The sequence below is a fragment of the Neofelis nebulosa genome, chromosome 6, assembly GCF_028018385.1.
Source record: "Neofelis nebulosa isolate mNeoNeb1 chromosome 6, mNeoNeb1.pri, whole genome shotgun sequence".
NCBI lineage: Eukaryota > Metazoa > Chordata > Mammalia > Carnivora > Felidae > Neofelis > Neofelis nebulosa.
In genome coordinates this window covers 19108998-19132513 of record NC_080787.1, presented here as the reverse complement: position 1 = coordinate 19132513, position 23516 = coordinate 19108998, and the positions used below count along the sequence as shown (strand labels likewise).

Genomic DNA, 23516 nt, shown 5'->3' with positions numbered 1-23516 from the left:
TGTAGCAAGCATGTTACAATCGTGTGTTAAACACCCGTGCGTGTGTTTATAACCTAGGGCATGTTGATGTATCAGCTAACGCTAGCAGAGCGTGTATTATGGGCCTGGCTTTTCTCCTACACATTTTGCGCGTATTGAGTCACTTAGTCCTTGAGCCTCGCTACGAAATGGGCATCTGTGTGCCCATTTTACAGAGGAGCACACCAGGGGTGGAGACCTGTAGTTACCCTGTGTGCGGTGCTGCACAGAATGGCTCCAGAGCGCCCCCTCTTGGCCACGTGCGTGACACCGCCTCTCTGTTCTAGGAGCTGGCACACGGAGCCCCTTCCCTTGTAGGAGGCGCTGTGCCCAGGGTTTGGGCTGTGCTCTGCCTCTTGGCACAGTCGCCTTGAGTGAGTCACCTTTCTTCTCCGCCTGTGTTTCTGCATTGGTAAAATGGGAGTTGCAAGAATTCAGAAGCATAAGGAAAGCCTTCAGGCCCATCCCTGGCCCACAGTACACACTCAGTCATCTGTTATTATTTCGTTTTCTCCTCCCATCAAGTCCGGCAGGTAGCTTTCGTGGTCTCCTCAAGGACAAGTGAGGAAAGTGGTGTATAAAGAGCTAACAGAGGCGTAGCCGTCACCCAGCAGCGTGCTGGTATTCTCCCCTCCCAGCGGATTTAGTTCTTTACTTCCGGGGCAGCTCCTGTCTCGTGGTCAACTTGGTTTCGGTCTGGAGGATGCTGTTTCACTGGTGCAGGGCTGTGTAACTCGTCGGATGCTGATGGACGATATGGTCTCCCTTCTGCCGCCTTTAGAGTCCTAGGATGCAAATCGGTCACCACCTGCCTCTCGCACAGGCATATCGAATGCGGTAACCCGTTCGGAGTTTAGTGATCCGCATCTCTCTGAAAACTGTGGTGACGGCTCCTTCCAGCGCCCCGGAGAGCCTGTCCCATCGTTGGCTCGTTAAACGTTGTTCCTTTCATGCAACAGACATTTCTGTCCATGCAGCTCTCACCCCTTGTCCTCATTCTCCTCCTTCAGCAACTGCTCAGAGCCTCCTCCCTATTATCATCCCTCCTGGAGACGGCGCCACTCCCAGGGTATAACCAGCTTCTCTTTCTGGGGGTGGGATGGGTGGCTATAGGTGTGGGCTGCTTCCTGAGCCAGCTTGTTCCGTTTTGCACCTAATACAGATAGGGCCGGCCCTTGGTGGGACTCGGGGAAGAAAGAAAGAGCCATTTCTTGAGCCCAGCCCATCTTCTCGAAGGGTAGCTCCCTCATGCCAAGGGTCAGCACCCTTTATTGTGTTTGTTCTCCTCACTTCCCACTTCCCTGGCTTTGCTGCCGAACAAGCAGAGCCCAGGCATGTGAGGGGGGGAATGGGGGAGTTCTCTGGGGGACATGATGTCAGGGAGAAGCCAGGACATCTGCCCACCCAGGGTGGCATCTTCACTGGGGAAAGGGGGGGGGGTGGGGGTGCGCGGTGTAGAAAGCAGATGTATGGCTGGCTTCTCTGCTTACCCATTGTAGAGGTGTTCCACCTGGAGGTAAGCGACGAAGTGAAACAGGAAATTGCTGTCCCAGAACATACTCCCCAAAAGGGAGACAGCCCCCAACTTCTCCTGCCTGAACCCAAGTTCCCATCTGGCTGCCATGACCGGCCAGCAGATGGGAAGAGACCCAGACCATGCACGTGCCGGAAAAAGTCCTCCTTGAACATCAACCCTTGAACATCAAGTTCAAGTTATCCTTGAACATCAACCCTTCCCAACCCTTCCTCTTCTAACAACACTTAGCTACTGCCTGGAATTCCTAAAATCCACTGAAGGTTACCATTCGCCAGCCTCTTTCACCCTGATGGTGGCCCGGGGGAAAAAGAGGGGGGTAGGGAGGGCAGCATTGGGCATATTTGAGGTGTTGAGCTGGCCGGCATCCTTGCTCCAAGTTCACCCCGTCTTGGCTCCCTCTTCCAGCTAGGGAGTTGATTTCCTTGCGGTAAGACCCCGGGCATCTCTAGCCAGACTGTAGAAAGTGGATCTTAAAGAGAGAGGATTGTCAGAAGTGTTTAGCGGGCTGATTACTACGGTCTCCAGCGGCCAGGCCAGTCTGCATCTCAAGCCCACCTTCAACATAGTGCAGCCACTGATTCACACCCAAGGAGTTTTCGAGACCGTTCCCTTTAGAATGAGAACCCAGCTCTGTGCTCACAGCCACTCCTTTATCCCGGAGCCAGGGCCGAATGGAAGGGACTTTCTGAGAACCAGAAGGTGACAGTGGTGGAGAGAACTAGTTGTAGGACAGGAACCTTGGGTTCTAGCTCTGGTTTCTGCAGTTTCCTGAGCAGGCACCTGCCTTCCCTGGGCCCTCACTCCCTAACCCGAGGGGATCAGATTAGGTCATCTGATCACCTTCCGCCATTTGTGAGCTTAATTATCGAAAAAGTCGCTAAAAGAATGTTAGGAATCTGCATTGAGTTTGCTGCGGGGCTGTGGCATTCTTTGGCTGCTGGAGGTGGCACAGAAGGGCTAGAAATCTTACCTGCTTTGAAAAACACGAGGCCAAGTCTGCTGTGCTCACGGAGTGACAAGCAAGATACAAAACCTAATGTTAGCCTGGCAGTGTTAATAGCATAAAACAAACAAACAAAGCAGCATTCCAAGAATGCTCCCAGCTTGGGGGTGGGAAGCAAAAACACCACGTAAAACGATGTCAAGCATAAGGCAGAGAATGCAAAAACATTGTCCTTTCAAAAATATGTTCTCGTGGATGCCATTGGGCACACTCTCCAGAACCCCAATCAGGGAGCCATCTGGGTGTCTTGACAGTCGGTTGCCATTTGAGAAATGTGGGCTGCCCTTGAGACATGAACATGGTCCGCTGGGTGCACATTGGCTCTGCGCCTTCTGTATACAGACTCAGGATGGGTGCAGAGAACCAAGGGGTGAGCAAGCCCATCTACTTGGGTGTCGGGGGGACACAAGTAGCAAGACTTCTATTTAAATGTATTGTGTATCATTCTTTTTCATTTGATTGCGTGCGTGCGTGTGTGTGTGTAGTATATGAGTGCACTTGTGTGTGGCTAAGAGAAATGGCATATGTGGGGGTGCATGCCTAGATTTTATTGATGGAGTTTTTTTTATAGTTTTTTATGTTTATTTATTTATTTTGAGAGAGATGGAAAATATGAGCAGGAAAGGGGCAGAGAGAGAGAGAGAAAGAGACAGACAGAGAGGGAATCCCAAGCAGGCTCTGTGCAGAGCCAGACGTGGAGCTCGAACTCCTAAAACTGTGAGATCATGACATGAGTTGAAATCAAGAGTTAGATGCTTAACCAACTGATAGAGCCACCCACGCGCCCCTATTGATGGAGTTTTCAAAAAGCATAGAGTCCCCATGTCAAAGGGCCCTTCTCAGGGCTACGTGAGGAAGACTTGTCATCTCCCGTGACCTCTGGTCCATGGAAACGTAGAACCTCAGGGTAGTCCCTCAGCCCACCGGAGCCCCGCCCAAATGCAAGACCGCGCTGCTCTCCATCTGGGCCTCTTCTTGAGAGCCCTCCGGGCTGGACCGTAGGAGGTGCTCAGCCCAAGTGTGTGCTGTTAGCTGTCGGATCCACTCCTAGTTCTTTTCCTATAGCAAGCTGGTTATTCTCCCGAGAGAAATATTCAGTCCACAGGATTCCATTTTATGTGCCACCAATTTACCACCCACCCCCCCCCCCCAAAATCACAGAAGAAATGAGGGAGCCATGGCTCTCAGTGTCCGTAGCTCAAGTGGCCTCCTGATCAGCCAGGGATATGACTTCTGTTCCTTCTCCGCTCTCCAGCCAGGGGTGGCGACAGGGCCAGGGAGTGAGACTCCCCTGCAGGGCACAGAGCCCCTGGGAAGGGGGCTTTCAGAGACTGCACAGAAGCCTGACACCTAAAAACATCATGCTGTTGTCTCTGAACTATCCTTTAGAAAGCAAATTGTTCTGTAAGTCGCCAGGACTGCTTGTTTTAAAAGGAAGGAACTGAGACTCTGGAACATGGCTCGTTCATGATCACTCAGCAGCCAGTGGACTTAGACCTTCTCTCAGGGAGCTGCCAGCTCTCCAGACCTAGCCGGCTCGGTCCTCTCCCACCGAGACCCTCTCCGCCGTCCGCTCAAGTGCCCTCTGGAACGTTTAGATGAGACAGAGGGAGGAGAGAAGCCTGGGAAGAAAAATCAAACAGAAGGCGCCTGGGCAGTGGATGTAGGAGCGCATAATCTAATGCACGCTCGGGAGTAAGTGGGGATTGAGGCGGTCTGCTTCCCTCACACACTCGCCCCCCAAAAATACCTCTCCTCCGTTGAAATATCAGCCTCCCGCTCGGGTGAAGTGCCTTCACCTTTTTTGCAGCCACGGTTGACCAGAATCTCTCAGCACCGGCCTGAGCGGGTGCGCGCCCAGCCCCCACTTGTCTTTGGAAACATCTCCGTGGGGAAGCTCTTGAAAGCCACGCTTGGTTTGGGGAAGGATGTTTCTCTTCGGGATGTCCTTTTTCTGGACCAGACGTGTCCAGAGATTCAGGCCGTTCCCCTATGATTCCACCTGAGGATCAAAGGAAGAGACTTAAGCTTCTCAAAGTATTCTTTGCTGTAGATGCATCACCCTGATTGACCTGTGTGTTTATCTCATCTCCCTAGGAGTACAGCTCTGTGTCAAAATTTCCCCTTTTTATAAGGAGACCGACCAGTCATATTGGTTGGGGCCCAACCGTAATGGCCTTGTTTTAACTTGGTTATCCCGGTGAAGAGCCTGTCCCTAAATAAGGTCTTATCCTGCGGTACTGGGTTACGACTCCAACCTACAGTTTTGGGGGAGATAGGATTCAACCCATAACATGTGGGGAGGTATAAAGTGGGTCTAGCTAGGAAAGGGGCCCCAACCGCAAATGCATGTGGGGGCAGCCAGAGGGTGAACATAAGTGAAGCAGGCAGCTCTGAGATTGTTAACAGAGAGTGTTGGGCACAGAGGCACTGGTACGGGACACCTGGGTGGCTCGGTCAGTTACGCACCTGACTTCGGCTCAGGTCACGATCTCGCGGTTCGTGAGTTCAGGCCCCACGTCAGGCTCTGCACTGACAGCTCAGAGCCTAGAACCTGCTTCGGATTCTGCGTCTCCTTCTTTCTCTGCCCCTCCCCTACTTGCTTGCGCTCGCTCATTCGCTGTCTTTCAAACATAAATAAACATTAAAAAAATATTTTTAATAAATAAAGGCACTGGCACCATTCACCTTTAGCCCCTGTTGTTTTGCAGAAATGAAGGACTAGTTTGTCATATCCTCTGAAAACAAAATCCGGATTTGTTTAAATGACAGTTCCAAATTTTTAAAACTTGGCACAGAGCAAGGAGAATACATTTGTGGACCAAATCCAACCCCGGGGAGCGCATCTCTGCCTGGGTCCCTGGTGTTGACCTCTGACCTGGAAGACGTACTCTTTCGTCCGTGTGACACAACCCTACCTTCTGTGGGGAAGTGCGCTACGCATTTTGCTGAGATTTTGACATGGGAATATTCTGTGCGTCGCGTGCGTAAATGTGAGAGCGTTGTATGTGTGTACCTGCAGCAGTTGGGAATTAACATCTTGTAGGTATCATCCAAGATACACCTTGAATGTAGGTATTTTTGTGGATGGATCCTTAAAGCAGTCCACCACGTTCCTAGAGACAGCTTGTGATCCAGCGTCCTCTGTCTCGGGAGTTTAGTCAGATGACTCCTGAAGAATACGTTAATTTGGATTTTTTTCCTCAATGCCCACGAGTCTGGGAATCAGAAGGATTTCAGAAGCACCTGCTGCTCGTTGATCGTTCGAACGTACCCCTAAGGTATGAAAACCAGCACTAAGCTCCAGGTCCGGATCGGAGGTAGAACCCTCCTTTGAGAAGTACGAAAATTCTCCTCTCCTCCTCGCTGGGTACAGTCCCCGTCACTTAGCGAGTCGCTATCGTTATTCTGGCGGAGGGTGGTGAACGAGATGGGGCCGGTGGGAAAATCCCCCTGGAACTTACTATGTTCTTGCCTTGTATTTAGAACGTAATAACGTGGTAGAGAGAAAGAGTGTGCTAAATCCGTGTGTTCCGCTGCCAGGTGGCTCACAACTAGAGTCACCACGAGCAGAACACAAAGTGATACGTGCAGAGGATTAGGTCCTGCGTTAAATCAGAGTGCAGCGTTCAAGGGAGAAAATTGAAATCCATTTCTTACGCTCGTGGCACAGGCAATAAAAGACAGTCATTCTGACTTGTAACTGTGGCTTGCTCACCCACCGCTTGTGGTTTGGGAAAGTGCCGCCATCAGTCAGCCACACCAACTCTCATTCTGAGGTGGCAAACAGCATTCCCCACACCCCCGAAATCTAAGGACCAAAGCAAAGCGTGAGCTGGCATCTCCCCAGGCTAGGTAATTTCTTTGTTTAATTTTTTTTACTGTTTATTTTATTTTTGAGACAGAGAGAGACAGAGCATGAGCGGGGGAGGGGCAGAGAGAGAGAGAGAGGGAGACAGAGAGTCCGAAGCAGGCTCCAGGCTCCGAGCTGTCGGCACAGAGCCCGACGCGGGGCTCGAACTCACAAACCGCGAGATCATGACCTGAGCCCAAGTCGGGCGCTCAACCGACTGAGCCACCCAGGCGCCCCTCCCCAGGCTAAGGTAATTTCTGCTGCTGCATAAGCACGTCCTAAAACTAGGGATAAGACTCGAAGGCTCTATGAGTTCAGTTCAACCTTGGATGAGTGCGCCCGGACACGAATCACCGCGAGCCCCCACTCCAGTGAGGAAGGAGGAATGTAGACCCGGGTGCACTTTGGGAGGGGTGCCTTGTAGACCCCGCCTTGCAGGCCAGGCGGCTCCATCATGGTCATCCCTGGCATCTTGACCGTGGCGCGGAGCCCAGCCCCGGGGGGGGGACCCGGACCCGGGGAGGAAGGGAAAGCGGGTCATGGCATCCGCTCTGCGTCCCGTCCACAAAGCCCGGCTGGCTATCGCTCCGACCGGTGGGCTTTCTCTGCGGATTCCCAGACCACCCCCTGAACCAAAGTGCAACGAGGTCCGAGTCACCTCGCTGACGCTGCGCGAGTGCACGTGGTTCTTTGGCATCTGCGTGGCACACGCGTGGACCCGTCCAGTGGCTCCCACGCTTGATGCCTCTCCCGTCACCTGGCCGCACAAAGCAGGAAATCCTCTTTAAAAAGCCCTTCGGAAGCGCTGGCATCTCGTGAAAGGTGCTGAGCTGAGATCTGCATGAGGCACCTTGGGAGGAGGTGGAAGAAAACTTGCAGAGCACAGGTGTGGAGGCTGTGGCCTTGAGGCATGAGCCACGCCCATCACGGGACCCACGGCCATGGCCAACAGAGCCTCGTGAAGACCCAAGAGCCTCTTGCCGCTGTTAAGAAATGCAGTGAAGACAGAGTTCTTGACGTCTTGTTACCAAGACAGGCTTTCTGAGCCCTGACAGCATGCGTGTGTGTGTGTCCAGGGTGGGGGGGGAAGGGCGGGATTGCACTTTGCAAGCCTTATGGAGGATGTCAAGGAACAAAGCCACATCTTGTCAGGCACTTCCAGGGCTCTGTGCTTGTGACTCGCAGCTGCCCCGGCTGTCTGTTTTTCCATCGTCCAGGAAGGGGTGGCAGGCAAAAGGGCTGCTTTCTACTCAGCGAAAACAGAATCCATCTATGTTTAAAACTTGCCAAGGTTAAAAAAAAAAAGTGGCCATCACTGGGGGGGGGGGACAGGGAGTCTCATTTTGTTTTCTGCTTCATAGCTTTTCTGAACAGCTGATGTTTCATGCCAGCAGCATGTCAAATCTGGGGCGCTGCGTCGGGGAGGGTACAACTCTGTGTTGCGCTACAGACGAAGCAAAGAATGGGGGAATCTTCCAGGCTGCCGTATGGCCACATTCTAAGTTGTTAACGGCCCTTTTCGTTCTCCGGTGATTTGTGTCCGGGTCGTTATTGGGGTACTCTGCAATGATCATGCTTGTTTGTCGTTAATTTAGCGGACGGCAGAAAGGCCCTCTCTGTCTCTTGGAATATTTGGCTGGGTAAGAGAGGAATCAGCCTGTCTGCATTCAGAGGCAACCACTCAGGGTGATGGCCCCTGACATAACATTACATAAGACTCCAGAGGCCTCTCTGTTGATAACAAGCTTTCCCACTGGCATTTGAGCTGATAATTTTCATCTCAATCCTGCAAGATGGCCGTTGTTGGGATCGCTTCGTGTAGGTGAGGAAACCGAGCTGAGGATCGTAGAGGTGATAAGCGGCAGAGAGAAAGACATCTTTCAAACCCCAGACTTTCCTATTTGAGGCAGACATGCTAAGAAAAATGTTTAGTCTGGTTTAGTTTTTGTGTTGGACGGAATTTCCATCCCAGGTCCCCGGGGTTGGGCGGGAGTTGTGTGGGATGGTGGTGGAATTCTGGAACAGGGGCTCAGTCTTATGTGTGCAGATATCCTCAAGGGAGAGAGAAGCTATGGAAGGAGGAAGGGATAGGAGATTTCCTTCCATCTTGGACTTCACTGGGCTTTTTATTGCATTTCAGGAACACTGCCCACAGAGGGTAGGAAGAGCTGAGGTTTGAGTGTAGAGACACTCCTGCCTGTTAGAATGTGGGGAGCGAGGGGATCCACGCGCTGGTTCCCACAGTGTGGTTAGTGGCATTAGCGTATCCTGAGAACTTGCTGAAATGCATACTTTCAGGCCCCACCCAGACTCTGAATCAGAAATTCTGAGGATGGGACCTAGACATCTGCATCGTTAACAAGCATGATTCTGACACACACTGATGTTTGGGAAGCAGTGGTCTGAGGAGAAAGAACAATCCAGGCCTATGAAGCTAGACCTTAGATTGAAATTGCCATCCTCCGTTTACTGACTGGGTTCCCGTCCAGCCTCAGTGTCTACCTCTATAAAATGGACCTTCCACCCAAGGTCATCAAGAGCTCTAAATGAGTAATTCTTTCAGTTGTCCCCGATAACGAACACTGGTTCCTTCCCTCTGTCTGTGAATTTGAGTGTTAATATTATGCCGGCCTCTCCCTACTCAGAATAAGTCATGCTATTTGCCCTAACAGGCAAATCCTAAATCCCAGTGGCCTAAGGCAGTAAAGGTTTGCTTTTCACTGGAGTAAAGCCTTATGTGGATCAGATGGCCTCTCCATCATATAGCCATCACAGGCTTCTAGAACACATGACTCCAGCGTCTCCATAGCCAGGGAAGAGGGAGTAGAGGAGATAATCCACATCGCTTCTACTTAAAACCCACCAATGAGAACGAGGCTTATGACTCCAACCCAACTTCAGGGGAGGCTGGAGAAGGTGAAGGAGCATTTGTAGTATTTGATGAGCACAAAGTGCCTTAACTACAACTCTAGCCAGCCAGCGTTTGTCATAGTCCTTCTTTCCTTAAGGGTTCCGGTCATGGTGCCAGTCATATAAAAGGGGCCATCGTATCTAAAACAGACTCGATTAAAAGACTTTTCAGAAACTGGGGTGTGTTCACACAGTGGGAATATTACACGGTCTTTAAGACAAGAAGGAAATTCTGCCATTTGCAACAGCACGGATGAACCCAGAAGACGTTATGTTAAGTGAAATAAGCCAGACATGGAAAGACAAATACTGCACAAACTCACTTGTATGGAGAGTCTTAAAAACCCAAAAAGATCAAACACAGACTTGACAGAGAGTAGAATGGTAATTACCAGAGGCTGGGGAGTTGGGGGGTGATCAAGCCGCACAGACTTTCAGTTCTAAGATGAATAAGTTCTGGAACAGGTAATGAACAGCATGGCAATGAGAGTTGATAGTAACACATTGTGGGGGCGCCTGGGTGGCTCGGTCAGTTGAGCCTCCAACTCTTGATTTGGGCTCAGGTCATGTTCTCACGGTTCGTGGGATCGAGCCCCACATTCAGCTACATGCTGACGTCGCGGAGCCTGCTTGGGATTCTCTCTCCCTCTCTCTCTGCACCACCCCCCTCACTCGTGTGGGTACACGCGTGCTCTCTCTCAAACAAACATTTAAAACAAATGGTAGGTAACACATCGTATACTGTAATTTCCCAAAAGAGTAGATCTGACATGTCCTCACCACACATCAAAAAAAGAAAAAAAAAAGTACCATATGACACGAGGTGATGGATGTGTTAATTTGAGAAAATCATTTCACATTTTAAGTATACCCAGTTTCCATCTGTCCCAAATGAAACATAAATAAAGGCCTTTCCACTGTTGGCCGAAGTACAGAAGGCAGCCAGTTGGCGGTTAGAAGGCAGAGAGCACAGTATCTCTGAGGGGAGCAGACCACGAGAAGAGTCTTGGAGAGTGTGTGTTGGGGCCAGTGTCTCTGCGTGCTCGCGAACGGTGTCAGTGGATGAATTGCTCCTGAGGTCCAGTTGAGTAAAGCAACTCATAGCATTGAAAATCATCTCACTTAGAGAAAAAAGAGACCCCCCCCCAAATAAACACTGCCTGCATCTAAAGAAGAAAAACAAAGCAAAAACTAGCTTAAGTACAAATGGAGGGTGTAAGGTGAACTTTCCAGGGCCACAAGTTACTAAGGGAGACCACGGACCCTCGGCTTCAACAAATTAATTCTATAGTAAACTATTAGTTAAGCACCCACTGTGTGCACAACACTGGGCTGAGCGTCATTAAAAAACGTAGCTGGATAACCATCCCTCTCAAAGGATTAAGATGAGCTAGTCAAGGCATACTCGTTTTCGGGTTTACTCTGGGAAAAGATCAAAGTGGCAAGTTCTGTGGGGAACGTGTGGATTCTTCTGGAGCGCGTGGTTTTATTGGCATGAATCTCTTAGACTATTTATCTTCCCATGTTTTTCCTTTATTCCCAAACGAATGGCAGGGGTCGGCGGGGTGGGGGGGGGTGGGGGGCGGGATCATTTAAATATTGAATAATCCAAACCTTTGATTCAGAGTCATTTTCTCTGAAACCAGCACATTAATGGGAACATCTTCAACTCGAGTTGTCATAGCACTTTTCCTGCGATACAGTCTTTTTCTCGCCGCAATCTTTTGGTCCCCTTATAAACTAAAACAGATAAGGACATGTCATTTCTATCACACTGTGATCCAGGAAAGGACTCTCGGAGCCATTTGTGAACTTGCCAGGAGGCAATAAATACACTGAGTTCAGTTATCTTGAGAAGCATTCAAAGTATCTTTCGATCTTTGGTTGAAAGATAATTTTGTTGCTTGGAATTCTACCTCAAAATGTGGTCTGGTGCTTTCAGAATGGCTTATTCAGATTGTCTTTTTTTTTTTTCTTCCGCGATGGGCTTTGTGCCTGTATCTCGAGAAGAATTAATATACCTGAAATTACTATCACACTGTGTGTTAACTTTGTAAATAAAAACTTACAAAATTGGGGCACCTGGGTGGCTCAGTCGGTTAAGCGTCCGACTTCGGCTCAGGTCATGATCTCGCGGTCCGTGGGTTCGAGCCCCACGTTGGGCTCTGTGCTGACAGCTCGGAGCCTGGAGCCTACTTCAGATTCTGTGTCTTCCTCTCTCTCTACCCCTCCCCTGCTCACACTCTGTCTCTCTTTCTTTTTCTCTCTCTCTCAAAAATAAATAAACATTCCAAAAAAATTTTTTTTAACTTAGAAAATTAATATCCCTCAAAAAAGGGAGAAATATATTCACGTCTCTCCGGAAGAAACAGGCCAGTTATTTGATTAAGAGCTTCACAAGTCATATTCTTAGTTATTTTTCTCAATTCATGTCTGAAAGAAAAACAGATTACTTACAGCAGAGGTTTTGAATTAAATCTTTGAGGAGCATTTTCAGTCATCAAAAGGCCCGTGAAGAAAGGGATTCTTGAATTCTCACAGAGGTGGGTTCTTCCATGGGCACCGTGCCCCCCTGGATCGTGCTTATTAGCTCATAGAACATTTCAGCCAAAGGCCCAAGCGAGAGATGATTCCCCATCTTAGCAGATGGGGATTCAACTATAAAGTTGAATCATAGCTCGGAAAGTCTCAATAATTTTGAAGACTGAGTATAGGTACTTTGGAGGATCCTTTACCCGGTGCCTTAGTTTGGAGTTTGCCTACTCTCGCTGTCATTCGGATGAATGAAGCTCTAATCGTGTATTCTGACGATTTCTTTGTTCCTTGTTTTGATGGTGAAGTTGGCATTTCTGGTCTCCGGGATAATTTCCAGGGTACCTAAGGTGCCTTCTGCCTCGCCCGCCAAAATCGGCTTCGGGTTGCATTACAGGTGATTTTTCTGCAGCTTCCGTGTAGAGCTTGCACACGGTCCTGAATACTTAAATTGCAGAGTTGGATTACACTTGAGAAATGTGCAGTACAGTTCTTTTTCACGTCTGCCCGCACATCTTTGCTTAGCGGCGAAATACCGCGGATCGCATGCAAAATGCTAATGAGAGTAATTCATTTTATTTATTTTCATTACATTCATTTTACTCTTGGTTACAACGCAAAGATTTTTGTAATAGCCTCGAAATCTGCATAGATGCTCTCACTAAATAGAATATAAACGGGAAAAATCATCCAAAGATACAAACCCTGGAGAATCGCTTTTCCCTCTGATTCTGAAGGCAATTCCTTTGAAATATAAGTGAATGCGCTTCTATTTTAGGAAGTGTGATCATGAAAATTTTATGTTCTTTGCCCGTTGAATCGTGAAAACAATAGTTCTTCAAAACGGGAAGCCTTGTTAGTTCCTTTGGAAAAAAAGTAGGCAGGCAGATGAATAGTTCACACTCACAGGTAATCCGTCTGTTGAAAAGAGTTTTCGCTACCTTAAATCCAGCCCTCCTTTTGGCTTCTAGGATTTTCCTTGTATTGTTCATCTTTATACTGTAACTTACCAAGCTCTTCTTTTTTTTTTTTTTAATACTTTATAAAGTTTATTTATTTTTAAGAGACAGCACAAGCAGGGGAGGGGCAGAGAGAGAGACACACAGAATGTGAAGCAGGCTCTGAGCCGTCAGCACAGAGCCCGACGTGGGGCTCGAACCCACGAACTGCAAGATCATGACCTGAGCCGAAGTCAGACGCTCAACTAACTGAGTCACCCAGGCGCCCGCACCAAGCTCTTCTTAAAAGACGCTAAGGTAGGAGCGCCTGGGTGGCTCAGTCGGTTGAGCGTCCAACTCTCGGTCTCCGCTGGGGTCGTCACCTCACGGTTCATGAGGTCGAGCTCCACGTCAGGCTCTGCGCGGACAACACGGAGCCTGCTTGGGATTCTCTCTCCCTCCTCCTCTCTCTGCCCCTGCCCCCCTCGTGCTTGCTCACTCCGTCTCTCTCTCAAAATAAATAAATAAAATATTAAAAAATGAAAAGATGCCGAGGGTAGTCGATTGCGTCTCCCCGTGAGTTACTGATGACCCTGTACCAGGGCTGCCCTCCTGAATCTGACCGAACCAGGCCATCTGCCATCTGTATGTCCATCCCAAGAAGCCCGGCCCATGTCCCATGCAGGGACACCCTCCTTGTGTGGCCTGGCACCCCCTTTGTACTCGTGGGAGCTAAGTGGACGGCTTCTGCCTGGAGCCTGCCGTATGGGTCCAGCACATCCCTGGAGCCCCTCCCCTCCCCACCCCGGGCGCCCCCCATGTCTCAGTTCTCTGTCACGGTGCCCTCTTTCCTCACAGTCCTTGACGAGCAGAGTCCTTTGGGATTTCACAGCCCGTGAGATCTGATTCTCACCCCACTGTCAACGAGCAGGGCAACAAGGACATGCGCAGGCGTTTTCCGTGAAGGAACCGTAACTCCACGTGGCTTCATCCAGACACAAAGGAAATAAGCCCATTGTTTTTCTTTTCTTTTTGAAAGCCTATGTGCAGTCTCCAGTTCAGGCTCCTTGAGAAATTAGCAACAACAAAAAAAAAACGGTCACAAGTTTGCACCGTGTGTCACCTGGTCTCTGGTTCATAATTTATTCATAATAGAATGCTGAGGTATGTATAAAACTGTGTCGGTCATTTTCTTAAACATTCATCGTTCCCATAAAAGATTTCAAACAGCCCGTTTGGTCTGGCAATGGGCTGGATCCAAGAGGACATTCTGATCTCCCTTATGTACATCACAGTTGTCCTCCCGTTGAGTTGATAACAGAGCCCTAAGGTCAGGGACCCCGTGAGAAGGAAGAAATCATCCTCATAAGGCCAAGGAAGGTGGGGCAAAAACTCTTATTGAGGGAAGGGTGCCGTAAGTGGGGGAGCTTGCAGCTCAGCCGCACGGCCACCGCTCTCCTCCAACTGTGGAGCCATCGAGACTGAACCCCCGTGTGGGCCAACGCACGAGAAAGGGACAGGAGCCTGGAAGCCCCGAGGGAGGAGGATAAGAGCATAGCATGGGGACAGTTGGCATAAAAAAAAAACACTGCAGGGGAGGTGATGCCTGGGAGACAGGGCGTCTGCCAGATATTTGATCTGTTATGGCCGTGACGAGGAGGAGAGCATTGTTGTGTTCAGGTTCGCGGTCTCGTGTGTCGGGGACCCGGCATATTGCCTCTTCTTACGCGAGTAAGAACCACACAGCACGTGACTAGAGAAGAACCCTTCCATTTTGCATTGAGGAACCAAAACCATTCGTGTTGTGTGTGCTGTGACACGTCTTGGGGTTCCACTGCGCTGGGCACGGTTTTCAGGAGCGGGTGACACCCTGTGGCAGGGGCCACGAGCTAGAGCGTGAGGGCCACATCCGGCCTGTTGGGACATCCCACTTGGATGGAACTCAATGGCTTTTCCCTGGTATAGTGACAGAGTAGAGTGGTAGTGACAGAGATCACATGGCCCACCAACCTTGAAGTATTTACTGCCTGGCCCTCCGAAGAAGAAAGAAATGACACATTAAAGGATCTAGACGGAGGACGTTTGGAGAAGGTGGCCTTGCCTCCTGCAGATTGACATTTACGAAGCGCATCAGCTTAAAATCTCCCCGTTACGGGGAGAAACTTTATCTTCACGCAGAGAGGGTTCTGTTCCCTGTACTAGTTTCTATAATCAGAATGGTTCCATTTGCTTTTGCTTACTTAGCCCAAATCTGAAGCCCCGTATTGCTTCACAGATTATACTAGGGATGTAGTGCATTGTTTTTAAATTCGCTTTATTACCTGAGCGACTAGAAAGGCTGCTTCCAGGGCAACCGGGTGCCATCAGAAGCGGCACGGCCGAGCCCTTGGCCAGCAGAGGAGGGGTGGGCTGTACAGACAGATGAGAGAGGGAATCGGTGTAGCAGAAGATGTGTGTTGTCCTCAAGAAAGGAGGGGCCACACGCCATGCCCAGCAGGCCCAGCTGGGAAGGGAGTTTCAGCAGGAGTGATAGGAGGGTTGTCTTGTTTTTATTGCGGGAGCTGGATTCCGGCCCCAGGAAGAGGTACGAATGTGCCAGGAGGAGGGACACGAGGAGGAGACGTCCAGTACTGGCACCCGGTTCCTTGAACACCAACCTCGGGACGGGAGATCCAGGGGACACCTAGACCCAGCCTCGCACAGACGGGAAGACAGGTTGCGACGGAGGTTCCAGGTTCCTCCTGGAAGGTTCCAGCAAGCCTCGGAACCACAGACACGCGGGATGTGTGTAAAACTGAGGTGTCCAGGGGCGCCTGGGTGGCTCGGCTGGTTAAGCATCCGACTCTCGGTTTCGGCTCAAGTCGTGATCTCACGGTTGGTGAGTTCAAGCCCTGCGTCAGGCTCTGCGCTGAGCCTGCTTGGGATTCTCTCCCTCCCTCTCTCTCCCTCCACCCCTCCCCCACTGGCCCGTGGGCGTGCTTTCTCTCGCTCTCAAACTTTTGAAGAATTTAAAAAATAAGATTGAGGTGACCAGAGCCCGACAGAACCTCTGTAGGACACTTACTATGTGACGAAAACGTGTACTTAACACACGTACCCCCCCCCCACGTGTGCCCATGTCGGGAAAGCCCACGTTCTGACTGGGGACGTGGGGTGCTGAGAAGGACCCAGAGCTCTGCTGTGGTTGATGGTCCCCCATCCCTCCCCCCACCACCCGTGAAGGCCCAGAGGGAGGCCTTCCGGGGCTCTGAGAGGCCGAGCGTCCCCCCGTGGGTGGGATCCTGCTTTCAGGCAAGGCTCAGCCTCACGGTGTTCCCCGGTGAGAGATGTGGCGGTCGGGGTGCTCTCCCGGAGGAGGAGACCGCTCCTGACCGAGGGAATGTTCCACAGTGAGCCATTTCCCTCAGGACGGAGGGGGCCCTCTGACACCTCGGGAGCTGGTTTTGCTGGTGGTCCTGGGAGGGACGTGACCGTCACGGCCCAGGGCCGCTCATGGAATCTGCCCAGTTTTGTCTGGGCTCGTACTGGGCCTTGCAGCCCTGAGACCCTGCCTGCCCGTGCCCGGGTGCCACTGTCGAAGTGCACACGTGGGAGAGTGAGGGGCTGTGTGGGCCGTGTACCTCATGCGACCAGAACGTGAGGACGTCAAGCAGAAAACCAGAGGGAGGGACAAGAACGTGGGCTCTCATTCACCACACTGGGAACTAAGAGTCCTTTGGTAGCTACGTGCTCTAAGTTCCCTGTCGCCTTTTGGGGAATACATTTAAGGAGAGACAGCCTCTTCTCACAAGGGGTCTCCCAGAGCATTGGGTGGATAAGGCCAAAAGAAAGTAGGGAGAAATCATTTCTGTTTCCCGTATAATCAAGGTAAAATGTATTGGAAGTGTCCCTGTCAGTCCGTTTTCCCGTTCCCATTAAATAGATCCTTTCCCGGACAGGTCAACCCTTCCCATTCATCTTTCCTGATCCTTTTAGAATTAACAAAAAGGTTGCCAAAGAATGCAAAAATGCAAATCCAGATTGTTTAGACATTCCTAAAATCCATGCTGCCAGAAAGAAAAAGGGTGGGGGGGTGGGGATTGAGGAGGAAGGGATCTGGTCTGTTACATCACATACACAGAAAGATACGTCTTATGAAAGATGATCATGCCACAGGAAAGCACTTACAGTTTCATGAGAATAACTACATTTGAGAGGCACCTGGATGGCTCAGTCAGTTAAGCGTCTGACTCCGGCTCAGGTCACGATCTCATGGTTCATGGGTTCAAGCCCCACGTTGGGCTCTGTGCTGGCAGCTCAGAGCCTGGAGCCTGCTTCAGATTCTGTGTCTTCCTCTCTCTCTCTCTGCCCCTCCCCTGCTCACGCTGTTTCTCAAAAAAATAAAATAAAAGCATACATTTGATAACACCCCTTTGGGCTGCAGGGTATATTGGCTTAAAAATGAAGCTTTACATTTGGGGCACCTGGGTGGTTCAGTCGGTTGACTGTCCCAACTCTTGATTTCGGATCAGGTCATGATCTCACGGTTGGTGAGCTCTAGCCCCACGTCGAGCTCTGCGCTGACAGCACGAGGCCTGCTTGGGATTCTCTCTCTCCCTCTTTCTCTGCCCCTCCCCCAAGTTAGCTCACTCTCTTTCCAAATAAACATTGAAAAAAAGAGCCAGTTTTACATTTAAAATTAAGGAGTGAAAGGGGCACCTGGGTGGCTCAGCAGGTTGAGCTTCCAACTTTAGCTCCGGTCATCATCTCCTGGTCTGCGGGTTTGAGCCCCGCATCAGGCTCTCTGCTGTCAGCACAGAGCCCAGTTCACATCCTCTCTCCCCCTCTCACCAAAACCCCCTCCACCCGGCATCTGAGACTCTTTGGGGTTTTTGTGTCCTCATCTCTGGGTTTCTAAACAGCCTGGGATCTCAGCTGAGCCCGAGTTGTTATTTTCTCTAGAAATAAAAGCTTGTGGGAGGCTGTGGGAAGAAACTGGCCTCCAGCCACGCTGGGCGAAGAGAGTTAGTCTCCAAAGGAGGCCGGGGCCTCGCGTCCCCTCGGACCTCTCCTTGTTGAGCACTAATGGCCCTGAGAGATTGGCCCGTTGGGGGTGAATGTGAAAAAGTCAGGAGCTGTACATAGTCTGCAGCTCCTAGAAGGAGTCCAGGTGGGAAGAGACCGTGCAGGGCCTACATCCAACTTTTCATCCCTTGCCTTCCTTCGGAAAGTAAATCAGGGATCCCGCCTGCTGTTTATTGAGACCCAGCAAAGCAGAGGCATTGGGGAAATTTGGGACCATAACATTTTTTGAATGAATGGATGAATGAGTAGGTGAATAAATTAGATGTATACTTTTAGGCCATTCTCCTATGGTCTGGGCTGTGTACGTCACCCTACCCATGATACCGTCCGTGACTGTCACTCAACAGTGACACCCAGAGCTTCCTCTTTTCATTGGAACCACCCGTCATCCTTGCCCCAGAGATCTGTGTCCATCAAAAGCAATATTCTTTAAAGAATTAAGAACAGTAAGTCTAGAGATGCCTGGGGAAGGCTCAAGTTCAGAAAAGACTCTGTAGACGCCCATGTATACTTGAAGTTCCTGCTTGAGCCTAAATCAGGTCTTTGCGGAGACTCGGACAGTTGTGGACAAGTTTGGTGGACGTGTCCTGAGTCCACCAGAGGTCAGCTTTCTTGCACGAGATCAGCTCCATTGGCATGAACATCCATGCCCGCACGCTGGGGAGGCAGCCACTGGCGGTAAAATGACCAGGTATTGCCAGGTGGCTTTTCCAGCAGTGAAGGCAAAAGCCATCGGTGAAGGGGTTAAGGCGTGAAAGTGGCCGATGCTATCTGATAATGGCAGGACATGTTAAAAACTAAGCGCAGGGGTGGTACCTGGGTGGCTGAGTCGGTTAAGCGTCTGACTCTTGGTTTTGGCTCAGGTCATGATCTTGTAGTTTGTGAGTTGGAGCCCCACATTGGGCTCTGTGCAGGCAGTGTGGAGCCTGCTTGGGATTCTCTGTCTCTCTCTCTCTCTCTCTCTGTTCCTCCCCTGCTTGCATACTTTCTCTCTCTCTCTCTCTCTCAAAATAAATAAATAAACTTTTAAGAAAATTTTAAAAAGAAGCCAGAAATCTGGATTAATAATAAAAAAAAAAAAAAACAGGGTTCACCTGGGTGGCACAGTTGTTTAAACGTCCAACTTCGGCTCAGGTCATGATCTCATGGTTCCTGAGCTCGAGCCCTGCATCGGGATTTGTGCTGACAGCTCAGAGCCTAGAGCCTGCTTCAGATTCTGTGTCTCCCTCTCTCTCTGCCCCTTCCTGGCTCATGCTCTGTCTCTCTCTCTCAAAACTAAACCTTAAAAAAAAAAAAAAAAACTAAGTGGGGACTCCCAGAAACCGTTGGGATAATTTGTAAAGATGGGAGATTATATGTTTGTATGACATGGGACTATTGTACGTATGTCATCTGATTGTTTTTCTTGGCTTATTCCTCTTGGTTGGAGCACCGTACCCATGTTGAGCCTCTACCTTTAAAGAGAAATGGCACGATGATTATCTAATAAAGGTACTATTATCTCACATTCTCTTGATCCACCAGAGTGGATATGTGTGACAAAGCAGGTGTCTCCTTCTCCACTGGTTTTCCTCAGTGTCTCAAACAGGAAGCTTTCCATCCATCTTTCCACCAGGAAACGTATGGTTCACGAATTACAACCATTAACGGTCTTAATTTCTCTTGTAAACAACTCAGACACCCTTTCAAAAGTGAAGTCTTCCTGATTGCTAACGTTGGGTTTATGCCTGAACATGCCAATTAATACTGAAAGCATTCGCTGTGGAGGCTCTCGGGTCTTTTGTTTGTTTTTGAAGATTTTTTATTTTTTTCAGTAACCTCTGTACCCACCATGGGGCTCAAACTCACAACCCCGAGATCAAGAGTCTCATGCTCTACTGACTGAGCCAGCTAGGCGTCCCTAGGCCGTCAGTTTTTGTAACTTTTTCTTATCAAACGGGTTTGATGTGTAGCAAAAGCCCTTGTCTTTTCCAACCTGAATTCAACTCCACACAATCAGCATTATTTCAGTGTTTTCTCTGGTTTGCAACTCACAATACCTGAGCTTAGCCGTGGGGCCTCACACTGGGGCCACAGCCTCCAGGGGGGTAAAGCCAAAAACATTTTTTCTTTCTTTTTTTTCTTTTTTTCTGAGAGTTTATTGAGAGAGAGAGAGAGAGAGAGAGAGAGAGAGAGAGAGAGAGAACCGAGCAGCAGGGGAGTGGAGGGCCGAGAGGGGGGCAGTAGAATTCCAAGCAGTTTCCACACCGTCAGCACAGAGCCCAGTGCGGGACTCAGACTCACAAACCGTGAGATCATGACCTGAGTCGAAATCAAGAGTTGGACGCTTAACCGACTAAAAACAAAATGTTATGGTTTATAGTTACTTTTAAAAGGGACGTTTGCCTCCCATTCTCACCCGGGCCTCTCGGCCCCCCTGGGTGGCCAGCAGGCTGGCTTGTGGTTATGGCCACTTGTCAGACAGCGAAACTCGGCGCAGAGGTACTGCGACACGACGTGCCCTTCTGGTTAACGTTGGAGGCAGGCCAGGAGGCAGGCTCTGGACCCCAGTCCATTTTCTCCTCTCTGGGCTCTTTCCCGTGCTGTAGGCAGGCTACCTGTGAGTAGCTTGAGGGGAGTGAGGAAGAAGAAGAAAATTGAAAATCATTGACTGAAATTCCTGGAAGGAGTTGGGTGCACGGAGCAGTGATCGACAGAAGGGGTAGCAGGGCGTAGTTCTAAGGCATAAAAGCGGAATTGCTGTTCACTTTGCCCAGAGGAACCTCTTCAGTGGTAGGGGCACCTCAACGTACGACGCACAACTCCCGGGACGGATTATTATTCATTAATTGAATCACCCAAGATCTGTGGAGCCCCTCCCGTGTGCCAGGAGCTGCACTAAGTCTAGAAACACAGAGATAAATAAGACATCATTTGTGCCCGCGAAGGATTCCCCGTGTACTTGAAAAGGTGGTGGCGTCAGTGGGTGGATAGGCGTGAGGCCAGGATCTGGATGGGGGGAGCCCAGCAGGGGGAGCTGTTAGATCTGCTGGGAGGCTCCAAGGAGGCCACGCAGGCACGAAAGGCTGAGGCGTGGAGAGAAGTCCGGCTCTTCCGAGGTCCCCCCGCCTGTTAGGTGACAGACCCACGCTCGTCGCTGGCACGCACGGTGGTGTTTCTGAAGCCACCCCCAGGAGAGGCCACTTCTGGGGCTCTCCCCACGCGTGAAACCTGCTGAGGCGCAGGAGCTAGGGGTGTGGACAGAGAAGTAGTGAGAGCCCTCGAAAACCCAGCAGAGAAAGAGCTTCGAGAAGTAGCCGTTCACTAGAGGTGCCGCGTGGTAGAGAAAGGTCCGGTCAAATGAGGGCTCCGTAAAGGCCACTGGATCTGGGAGATCCATCCTCAGGGACCTGGACAAGAGCTCTTTCGTCACTTCAACGAGAGTTGAAGAGAGAACAGAGATTCGGGAGACCAGGGTTTCTGAACCTCGTCGCCGTCGTCGCTCGGCCCGGCTGGTTTTGCGTTGTGAGGGGTAGGCGTGTGCACAGTAGGACCCCGAGCTAGATGCCAACATGGGCCTCCCCGGTCGTGACAACCCAAGTGCCCACAGATGTGGCCGGAAGTACTCCGGAGGCAAAACCATCTGGGGGGAGAACCAGGGCGATAGAATGGTGTGGACTGATGGTGATGACTTAGTGTCCCCTCACGCTTGGACCACTCTTTGGAAAGGTCTGGAAGCCCAGAGCGGGCTGGAGATGGAGACTCCCTGGGGGAGGAGCAGGGTGCCAGGAGGGGAATCTCTGTTGTTTCTAATGGAAAACACACGTGCTGGGCCTCAGGAAAGAACTAGAAGACAGGGAAAGGCTACAGACAAGTGACAGTCATGGGGCAGCGTTCACTTACTGATTTCCCAAGTGTAGAGTATATCCAGTCACCAGACTCTGTGTTGGCATTGTGCATGCCATGGTGAGCCAAGGAAGGGCTCCTCATTCAAAAATTACTGAAAATTTCAGGGGCACCTGGGTGGCTCAGTCGGTTACACGTCCGACTCTTGATTCCGGCTCAGGTCATGATCTCACGGTTTATGGGATCGAGCCTGGCATCGGGATCTGAGCTGACAGTGCAGAACCTGCTTGGAATTCTTTCTCTCCCTCTCTCTCTGCCCCTCCCCTGCTCACACTGTCTCTCAAAATAAGTATTTTTTTTTAATTGCTGAAAATTTCAAAATGGCAGAAGGGCATTAGAGCCCAAGTGTGGGGCCCTATGCAGCGGCCCCGGGTGGTGAGGGTGCAGGGCAGCCCAGCCTTGCAGAGCTCAAGCCCTGGGGCCAAGCACCAGCATGAGGGAGATCCAGGACTGTTGTCACACCCTGTCAAGGCGCCTTCACCGAAAGGGTAGTAGTGACCAGAGTAAGTGAAGTGTAAGAATGAAGCTGTGATCTTGGGGATTAGCCTCAGTTACCCAAAGAGAAATGCTTAGCTATAAGGAAGGGCATGCATATCGAGAGGAAACCAGGAAAACACAGTTCTGTCCGAAGGATGGGGTCGCGGGGTTCTTGGCAAGTGGCCAGATCAGGAAGACTCTCATAGGACCTGGTGTTTTGACTCCCTACTGCAGGCACTGGGCGGGCATGTGTAGTTCTCAAGCAGGGAGTGGGGTGACCGTGTTTCCCCGGGGAAAGAGGACCCGAGTTGGATGGGCCATAGCAACCAGGAGAGGTGCTGGTGGCCTACTTCCTTGAGGTGGCTGTGGTGGGCTGGGACGGGGGACCATTTGGACCTGGTGGTGGACTGGCTGTTGAGGGTGAAGCCGAGCGAAGACAATTCCTAGTTTCCTGGCTGGGGCACTTCACCAGGATGGGGGGGGGGGGGGGGGACGCAAAACCATGAGGACAGAAGGGAAAGATGGATTAATTCGTTTTGGACCTCCTGAGTTTGACCACCTATAGGAGTATAAATTAGAAAGGCCATCTGGAACTCAGAACTACTACTGGAGGTATAGACGGCAGAGTCATCAGCATGTAGATGCCAAGTGAAGTCTTGAGTGTTGATGGGATCATCCAATGAGCGTGTGCGGCTAAGTAAGTACTAAATGAGCACCTATTATGTTGGCCGTGGTCTCCTAAGAACTGGGGGTGTAGCAGTGACCAAGGCCAGACAGACGCCCAGCCCACAGGGAATGGACGTGTTCTCTGGAAAGATTCCAAAGGAGGGGCCATACTTCAGTGCTTCTCCCCCTTCCCTGGCCCCATCATGCCTGTCTGTCTCCACTCGCTCCATTTCCCATCCGGGGCACCAGTTGGGAAACCCAAGTCCTTCCCGATCATTTTCTCTTCCCCTCTGTTCGGAAGGGCAGTTCCCTCCCCCTGGGCCTGAGATGCCAAAGACCAAAGTTTCCGCTTTGCTTTTTCCCCCCCGAAATGCAGATGGAGCATCAGAGATGCCAAGTTTAAAAAAACAAGGCCCTTGGGGCACCTGGGTGGCTCGGTCAGATCAACTTCAGCTCAGGTCACCAGGTCACGATCTCGCAGTCCGTGAGTTCAAGCCCCGCATTGGGTTCTGTGCTGATGGCTCAGAGCTTGGAGCCTGCTTCGGATTTTGTCTCTCTCTCTCTCTCTCTCTCTCTCTCTCTCTCTCTCTCTCTCTCACTCCCTGTCCCTCCCTCTCCCTGTCCCTCTCCCTC

General features: G+C 50.7%; 1 protein-coding gene across 8 annotated transcripts in view; it reads left to right on the top strand.

Annotated features, from left to right (window-relative positions):
• The window catches only part of PHACTR1 (phosphatase and actin regulator 1), a 565269-nt gene that overhangs the window by 519225 nt on the left and 22528 nt on the right, over positions 1–23516 (top strand). The gene's annotated exons all lie outside the window — the stretch shown is intronic.